Source organism: Etheostoma spectabile, chromosome 10 (genome assembly GCF_008692095.1).
Source record: "Etheostoma spectabile isolate EspeVRDwgs_2016 chromosome 10, UIUC_Espe_1.0, whole genome shotgun sequence".
Lineage (NCBI taxonomy): Eukaryota > Metazoa > Chordata > Actinopteri > Perciformes > Percidae > Etheostoma > Etheostoma spectabile.
In genome coordinates, this window is record NC_045742.1 from 4,953,591 (window position 1) to 4,962,871 (window position 9,281).

The following is a 9,281-nucleotide window of genomic DNA, read 5'->3' on the forward strand; positions in this document are numbered from 1 at the left end:
ATATCATGAACTCCCCCTGCACCTCCTCACTCACTCTGCAGATGCAGGCAGAACACACGCACGAACACACACACACACACACACACACACACACACACACACACACACACACACACACACGCACGCATGCACACGCTCACAAATGTAATTTTCTTTCACTCTCATACACACGGGCAAACACACACTGAAAACATATACTCAAACACACACACACACACACTCACACGCGCACACACACACACATACACGCACACACACACACACACACAGTTTTGCCCATAAGAGCAGTCTAATCCATTATTGAGGAGAACACCGTCATTTCAGAGGCTGAAGGTCACCTGCATCAATAACTCTGCTGGTAGCCACTCGACGACCCCACTATCCACTCACACACACACACACAACACACACACACACACACACACCACACACACACACACACACACACCACACACACACACAGATCTGGCCATGTGATGAAAACTGCCAGCTCTGGCAAACCCGGATTCAACAAAAATCCATTGTAACAGCAGTTATCGAGGCTTCAACATATGCAATAAAACAGTTACATTGATGTGATAATTGATTTATCGGTTTGAGTCATTCTTTATAGGGAAAAAAAGTAAAAATGTGAAAATGTTCTAGTTTCTCCCCTGTAACAGTTTGCAGTGGTGGAATGTAACTATGAAACCCATATTTACTCAAGTACTGTTCTTAAGTACAAATTTGAGCCACTTTTACTTTACTTCAACATTTCCATTTCATGCTATACTTCTACTACACTACATTTTGGAAGGGAATACTGCACTTTTTACTGCATTTACAGTATGTGGCAACATTAGTTTACTAGTTACTTTTATTTTTGGTACATTTGTATACTTACAGTAGATGCTAATATTTATGTTCTTCTACTAAAGTAAGATTTTGAATGCATGACTTTTACTTGTAACAGAGCATTTTTTACACTATGGTCCTGCGACTTTCACTCCAGTTAATGATCCCAGTACTTCTACTACCACTGCAGTTTGGGATAGGCCCTTTCCTGTTTCAACATGACAATGCCCCTGAACCCAAAGTTAAGTCTACAAGGAAATGGTTTTCCTAGTTTGGTGTGGAGGTAATGAGCGCAATCTTGTGGTGAGAAATCAAGCCTCCTCTAGATATTCTGTGTGACTTTGGTACTTGTTTAAAGACAACGCAGGTCGATACGCAGTTCCTTATCAAAACCACACACAATCTTTTGACAAAGTCATTCATGTCTTTACGCATGTGTGTGTGTGTGTGTGTGTGTGTGTGTGTGTGTGTGTGTGTGTGTGTGTGTGTGTGTGTGTGTGTGTGTGTGTGTGTGTGTGTGTGTGTGTGTGTGAGTGTGTTCTGAATACGTCTCTAGTCATGTTGTGTCTTGTTTGCTTGTGTGTGTAGTTGGTGTGCATGGACTGTGTGTCTGCACAAATGTGAGAACATGTTGGTATTAGTGTGTGTGTGTGTGTGTGTGTGTGTGTGTGTGTGTGTGTCTTACCAAATGAGAATTGTGTGTGGTGTAGCTTGGTGTTACGTCCCCCAAGGGGATGAGCAGAGAGTAACAATAAAGATAACCCGGGGACAAATAATCAGTGAAACCAAAATATATGCACAAAAAATGTATTAACAGTGGACACCACGGCACCTAACTATTGGTGATCAGACATACATTGTGTCATGCTGCCATGTTGCTGTTAACGGTTTGCCTTTGAGGAAACAGAGTGCTGCAGTGAGCATATCAGCAGCACCATGGTTGAGCGACACGGCAGCAAAAGCATGAAGGGCGAGGAGGAGAACTGAAATCACAGAGGTCAATGGTGTGTGTGAAAGAGAGAAAGTAAGTGAGGTGGTTTACTCATTAACTCTGCAGTCCATATAATGCAGGGACACACACACACACACACACACACCTTATTTTCAGTTTCTTAAAAAATGTTTTATCTATATCTATTGATTTTAAGCACGTATGGTACAAATGTTGAAGAACACGTATTATCGCTAAAGACATAAATAAATAAAAAACTGAATTTGCAGGTTTCCAGACCAAGTGTTACCCAGTCTACGTTCCAAACAGAAAAAGAAAAAACATCTCAGTAAGATTTAAAATTGAGCAAAGCTACAAAAAACTGTTCTACCAAACTACAACCTAAAAAGCAGGATTAAAAACACGAGTCTTTAGATGTTCTTTTAAGGAAAGCAAACAATTCATCATTGTGAAAGATATTAATTATGTCCTCTAGTCCATGTGTTTGTGCTTGTTCTCTGATGGCAGTATGTTGTTGTTTTTTTAATGGAGATTATGTTTGTTGTAAGGTATACTGTGCAATTATTCCACTTCACTTGTCATTTTAACACAGTTTGAATGCACAAATTGTTGGATTTCTAAAGTTTGTGTGATTGTACTTCTGCTACAGAGTGGGTGTCAAAGTGAGACAGTGTGTGCATTTCTAGAGGAATATAATGAGTACATGTCAAAGGCTATCTGGATCTGATGAAATGAGTTGTGATAATTCCAGCTGTGTGGGGATGCATATCTACCTGTGTGTGTGTGTGTGTGTGTGTGTGTGTGTGTGTGTGTGTGTGTGTGTGTGTGTGTGTGTGTGTGTGTGTGTGTGTGTGTGTGTTCAGAATTCAGATGTGGGATTACAGCAGCATCATCTGGCTAAAAAGGGCATATGGTTCAACAACAAGTATTGTAACTTGTACTACAACATGAACAACACAGATACTGCTACAACCGTACGGCCTACTACTATTGCCTTTTCTTTTACTTCCAGTGCAACTACACCACCATAACTGCCACTATTAATGCTGTAGCTGTTATTTCCATCATACTTGGAAGACTGCTACTGCTGTTACAATTTTTTTCTTCCTAGCTAAAACGCTAAACCCCATTCTCAGTGGCCTAAACCCGTTTGGTGAATCAATCACTTTTCTCGCAAAATTCTAAACACTGGCCAGAGAATTTCATCAACATCACAGGCAATGTCCTCATTGGCAAGGACAGCGTGGGAAGAACCGTCTTGAATGTTGAATCCATCCTTGCACAGCTGCGGCGTCAACTTGGTCACAGCTTGAATGAGGGCTAACTGAGTCTCAGGCTGGAGATTGTACACCCTCCAACGCCATACAGAGATAAACTCTTTGATTGGGTTTAGAAACGGAGAGTATGGTGGAGGGTATAGTACTGTATACTGTGTTATACCAGTTCTGGAAAAGAGCAGAGCGGTGGAATGACACATTGTCCCAGATGCCAATCTATTGCATCTGGTGCATTTGGTCAACTACTGTCACGATGTTGTGCAATCGGTCCAAAAATTCAAGAATGTGAGGTGTGTTGTTAGGGCCCGTATTGGTATGATGGAGGAGGACCCCATCCTGTGTAATGGCAGCGCAAAAGGGGATGTTACCCTCACGTTGCCCTGGGACATTGATTATAGCCCTGTGGCCAATGATATCTCTTCCTCTCCTTCTTGCCTTTGTAAGGTTGAACCCTGCATCATCTATGTAAATGTATTCATTCAGGATTTCTTCAGCATCCATCTGTAAAACTCTTTGAAATACAGTGAAAGAAAATATTGTGTAGTTCAGGATGGATCTAGTATACAATTCAATTTTATTTATAGTATCAATTCATAACAAGAGTTATCTCAAGACACTTTACAGATAGACCACACTCCAGAATTTACAAGGACCCAACAGTTCTAGTAGTCTCCTCCAGAGCAAGCAACAGTGCGACAGTGGCGAGGAAAAACTTCCTTTTAGGCAGAAACCTCGGTCAGACCCAGGCTCTTGGTAGGCGGTGTCTGACGGGCCGGTTGGGGTTAGAATGAAGAGTGGCAATAACAAAAATAGAAAAAAATAGTAGTTTGTAGCAGTTCTTTGTAGTAGTTCATGGCATAGCAGGACGCTGTGCGGCATTACAAGGCACAGCAGGACGTAACAGGACATAGCAGGACGTAGCAGGACGTAGCAGGACGTAGCAGGGCACTGCAGTGTAGCAGTTGAACATGGCATCACAGAACGTGTAGCGGGACCATGGCGACAGCTGCTACCCTGATTTTGGAGCCTCTCTGATCCAAGGGAACATGCTGTCATATATACAGTCAATGAACATGTAAAAGGTCATCTGTGCAGTACGCAACATCACAGTGCCAGAGTGAACAATACACACCTCCACATACTCATTCCACAGCCGTTTGACCCTCTCTGAATTCCGCTCAAAAGGCACTCAATAAATCTGTTTCACTTGAACCTGATGTTTTTCAGGATGTGTGCCAGAGTTGACAGAGAGACCCGATGGACATTATTGAAAATGGCAAGGTCACCGATAATGTTGGCTTGGATTTCTCTGAGCCCGATAGCATTGTTAGCCAAAACCATGTTCATGATCTCTCTCTCTCTCTTGTTCTTGAATGAATGTGGGACCGCTTCCTCCTTGTTGTTCTCGACCCTCAATTCTATGTAGAAAATAATACATGTAACCTACTGTTACATGTCATTATAACCAGCTGATTACTGTGACTGTAGACACATTTTCTTTTACCTGCTTCCTTGTCGAAATGTCCTTATGACAGATGCTACTGTATGTCTGCTAAGATTTGGCTGAACTCTTCCTCCAGTCCCCCTCAGCGTCGATCCGCGGTTCACAACATGGTCCACTAGTGTTCCACGATTTTCATTTGATAAATTTGGTCTTCTTCTTCTTTGAACACATTCTCCGGCTTCAGGTCTTCTCTCTTCCTACTTCCTCTTCTGACTTTTTCCATTTTGTTTGAAGGCAGGTGAACTTACCTGCTGCAGTTTATATAGTGCTTAAACCTGATTAGTGTGTCTACAATTAAGGAATCATGTGTTTGCGCACCTGGTGTCTGTGGTTGATGGGTGTGTTCATTTGAAAGCCTTTGCTTTGAAATGCAAGGAAATGACATCATGATAAATATCTGTGTCAAATGCATACAAGTGTGTTTAGTGTTTTGCAAATTACTGTGTGTATTGTTTAGTAAAAAGTGTGAAGCTGACAATGTGCTTGCTGTTGTGCAAATCTAGGCCGGTGTTTTGCTCCTTGAGTGTACTGTTTTACTAATTGTGGGAAAGTTTTAATTTTAGTGTGTAAGCAATTCTAAAAAACTGTAATTAATGTCTGTATAGTAATTTACATTTAATCCTCTATTTTCTTTCCAAAAGCCATATTTGAGCACACACACATACATGTAGATGTAAATGTTAAGGGGAAGATTAAAAAAGAGAAACTGGATCTGTGAATTCTCACAGAATCACAACTGAATTCATATCTCGCTGCACAGTCTTAATCTTATTAACCTGAACTCCCAGTCACAATCATCATATATATGATGTTTAGGCGTATTGGCAGACATCCATTTACAATACAGGCGATGCCATATAAAGAGCCTTTTTCCATGTCCACTGAAGTTTCTAAGCTCACACTCTAGTATCATGTGTGTGGTCCAGGTCCCGCCTTGTATAAAAAATGGTTGTCATTCACAAGGCTACTTTTACTTTTACTTATACTTTAATTGAATTTCCAAGCCTGTACTTTGTTACTTTTACTTGAGTAAACCAGTTAAATCAGTACTTCTCCTTTTACCAGAGTATTTTTTAACACAAGTATCTGTACTTCTACTTAAGTACGGGAAGTGAGTATATTTGCCATCTCTGCCTACCACCTAAGCCACAGATGCCACAGCGTCTAGATAACAACTTCTAATTCTCCGACTACTATTACTCATCATCATCACAACCATCATTTACAACAACACCAGCAGAACTGGCCCATACTGCAGACCATCACCACCCAGTTCCAGTAGTCGATCCTGACATCCAGCCACTCGTCTCTCTCCGCCTGTCTGTCCCGGCTGTCAGGCCGGAGGCTGTGCACGCGCACGGCCTGTGCTGTCAGTCACTGTAGCCTTTGACCCTCTATGTGTCACCCATCATCAGCACCGTAGTCCCTTTGTCAACAAGAAACACAACATGACCCAAGCTTTCGCACCTTCTTGCCTCTGCTTCTATTTCCTGTCTTCTGTCATTCCAGGACTTTTCCAGCATTACAGAAACACTTGACTCGTTTCTGTTGTGCTGAAACTCTGATCCTTCAGGGCACCAGATCCCTAAATACTCATTTACTTCATTACACTACACTATGTGCATTTGCTATTTCATTATTTATTTTCTATGTTTACATATTCATCCATATTTCTTCTAAAATTCTGTTTTCATTCAAGTGTTTTTTCTCATGTATTATGTATACCGGTGTCATGTGCAGCTTTCTCCCCATTTGGATCATGCATACCCTATGCAATGCAGTCGACCTTTGCCTATGGTGTCACCTAACAATGCACAATCACTCTGCTACAGCTCAGAGAGGTGTTCAGTTACTGCTAATGCAGATGTTTCCTGCTACTATGGTTTCCTTTAAAAACATTCAACTGGCAAAACAAACAGTCTCTTTTATTGTGAGACAGTCAAAGAAAAAGCAGTTTCTTCTACACCGAGGTTGGAGCTGACGGTGTATTATTATCAAAAATATATCTAAAAGAAGATGCCATTTTCTGCAGTTTTTGAATTATTATAGAATGACTTCTTAATTTAAACAACACGAGTTGGTTTGGCTGCACTGAAACGAGATATAATAGCTCCTTCTATATTTCTGACAAAGTAGCTGCTCCAGGAGTGTTTGCTGGAGTATTAAACTATACATTCTGTAACCGCAGTGGTCGCCAAATCAACTAGGATTGAAAAGGTTTATGGATTATAACAAAAATGAAATTCTCCGCGATGCAATATTATCTGCTAAATGGATAACATCAAACTGTGAAATGGATTTTCTACAAGTCAAGAACTTAGATTTTTTTTAATAATAACTTGTTTCAATACATTGGGTTTGGTTTTCAACTTTCCCGCACGGGAAAGGGGCGCGGAAAAGCGTTGGTTTCTGAGGTTTAAAACCGGGTAAACAACAAAAAGTAATTAGTTTACATATTCCCCACTTAACACACAAACACCAAAACAAACACAACCATAACCCCACCAAAGGCATCACAAACATGGGTTTTCAACCCCCTCTATTTCACCCAAAAGCATGGGCCAAAAAAACCGACAGAAAAAACATGTGGGAAATGTCCCCCAAAATTTCACTTTTGAAGGGAAATATGTACAGATACAGCCAAAATTTAACCAAAGGGGTTTTCCCCTTTTCCCCTTTTAACCCCCAAAATCCCGATTTTAAAAAATATTTATCTTTTTGGAAGAGAAAACCACACCCACCCACAAAACCCACACACAAACACCCAAAACACCAAACACACACACAAACCCCCACATTTTGTGATGTCACCAAAAAAACTGGCTGTTTTATCCGTGTGGTTTTTTTTGTTCCCGGGACCCGTACTGTATACTTAAACCCCCCCCCAGCCCCCCCCCCCCCCCCCGTCCCCCTTCCTCCCTTATTTCCCCTTTCCCCAGCCTAAATTTAGAACCAAACAACAGGTCAAACTGATCATGAAATTTAAAAAATAATTTGGAAAAAAAGTAAAAAATAAAGATTGTTTGGGTAAAGGGAAAAGGTTTTTTTTACATTTATATACTTTAAGTACCAAAATTTGGAAGGGGGACTTTTTCTCTACCCTTTTTGGGTTTTTTCCCTTTTTGGGGTTTGGGGGTACTTTAATACTTTTACTTTTTATTTCAGAGGGTGGAAAATTTGTAACTTTTTCTCCTACGTTTTCGAGGGGGATTTTTAAATTTTCAGGGTTAGGGATTTTTTCAAAAATTGGGGTTAAAAAAAACCCAGTAAAGTTTAAATTAAAAATCCCCAATGTTTTGGCCGATTTTTGGCTTCTTTTTAAAACCAATATCACATGTTCCCAAAAAAAAGCAATTAAACCTTGTAAGGGGGAAATTTTTGGGGAATTCCCTGTAACCCAAAAAAATTAAATAAATCTAAACCCTTTCTTTAAGGGGGCGGGAAAAGGGGGGTTTAAAAACTAGTGGTTTTTAAAGGTTGGTAGTTTTCTTTCCCCAAACATGTTAGGGAAAAAGGGTTTAAGGGACTTGTGGCTTTTTTTAAGGGAAAGGGCAATTTTAAATTTTGTTTGTGGTTTTTTTCTTTTCCGTTTTTGATTTAAAAAAAGGCAAAAAAACCCATAGTTTACAAAAATTTCCCCCTTCCCTTGGGAACCCCGGGAACACCTCATCACTATAGACAGAAGGGTGCAGCTAACAGAAAATTTTTTCCCTCAGATACTGGGCTCAAAGTTTAATAGCCACCAAGAGGGAAAAAACAAGGGGAAATTTTGTCTGAGAGGGGAAAAGGGGCCCCGACGCAACCCCCGCACACAGAAAGCAAAGGGGCTTTTGGGTTGGGAAATGTTTTGAATTTTTTTGGAAACCTCTTTGGGATCTTACAACCCGGCTGGGGTTTTGGGGGAAATAGCAAAAAATGTGGGCAAATGAGAGAAGGTTTACACAAGGCCAAAAAGGGAGATTGGGGAAAATAAAAACCAAAAAAAACGACCCCCCCCGGGGGGGGAAAAATAATTTTGACAGTTTATTTTAGCCCCCTTTGGGATCACCATAAAACAAGTTGTGAACACCCCCCGTGGTTTTTAGTAAATATTTGGGTTTTAAAATTCAATTTTCTTTTAGCTTTGTATTTGGTTCCCCACCCCAAAAACTCCCGAGGGTTCCCCTTTTTTTCCCCTCCTTTTTTTAAAAATTTCCCCCCACCCCGGGGGTTTCCCCAAAACCCAAAGTTTACCCAGATGAAAAAACTTTAATTTGGGCTCAGTGTCCTCGGGGTTAGGAAAAGGGGAAAAATGAAAGCACAAAGTTTGTGGCACTAAAACCAAGTGGCCCAACCCCCGGCACTGAACAATGAAGCCCAAAGCCCAAGTGCCCGAAAATTTCAGTTTTTACTTTTTGGCCCCTACAAGGGCTGGGCCCCCCCAAAAGTGGGGTAAAACCCATTTATTTTTTAAAAAGCAGAATTTTAATTTATGTTTTTCAGCCTGGGGGAAAAAAAAGGTTTTTTTTCTGTAAAATACTCCCAAATTTACAAGCCCAAAATTAAAAGAAAAAAAAAAATTGGGAAATTTTCCCCCTAAAACCGGTCTACCCTTTAGGGTTTGTTGGTTTTTAAAAAATTTTTAAAACCCCGCCCGTGGGTGCCGGTGGCCCTACCTGACATTTTTTGGGGGAAGGGAGGGTGCAAAACAAATTTTTTTGTTAGTTCACACTGA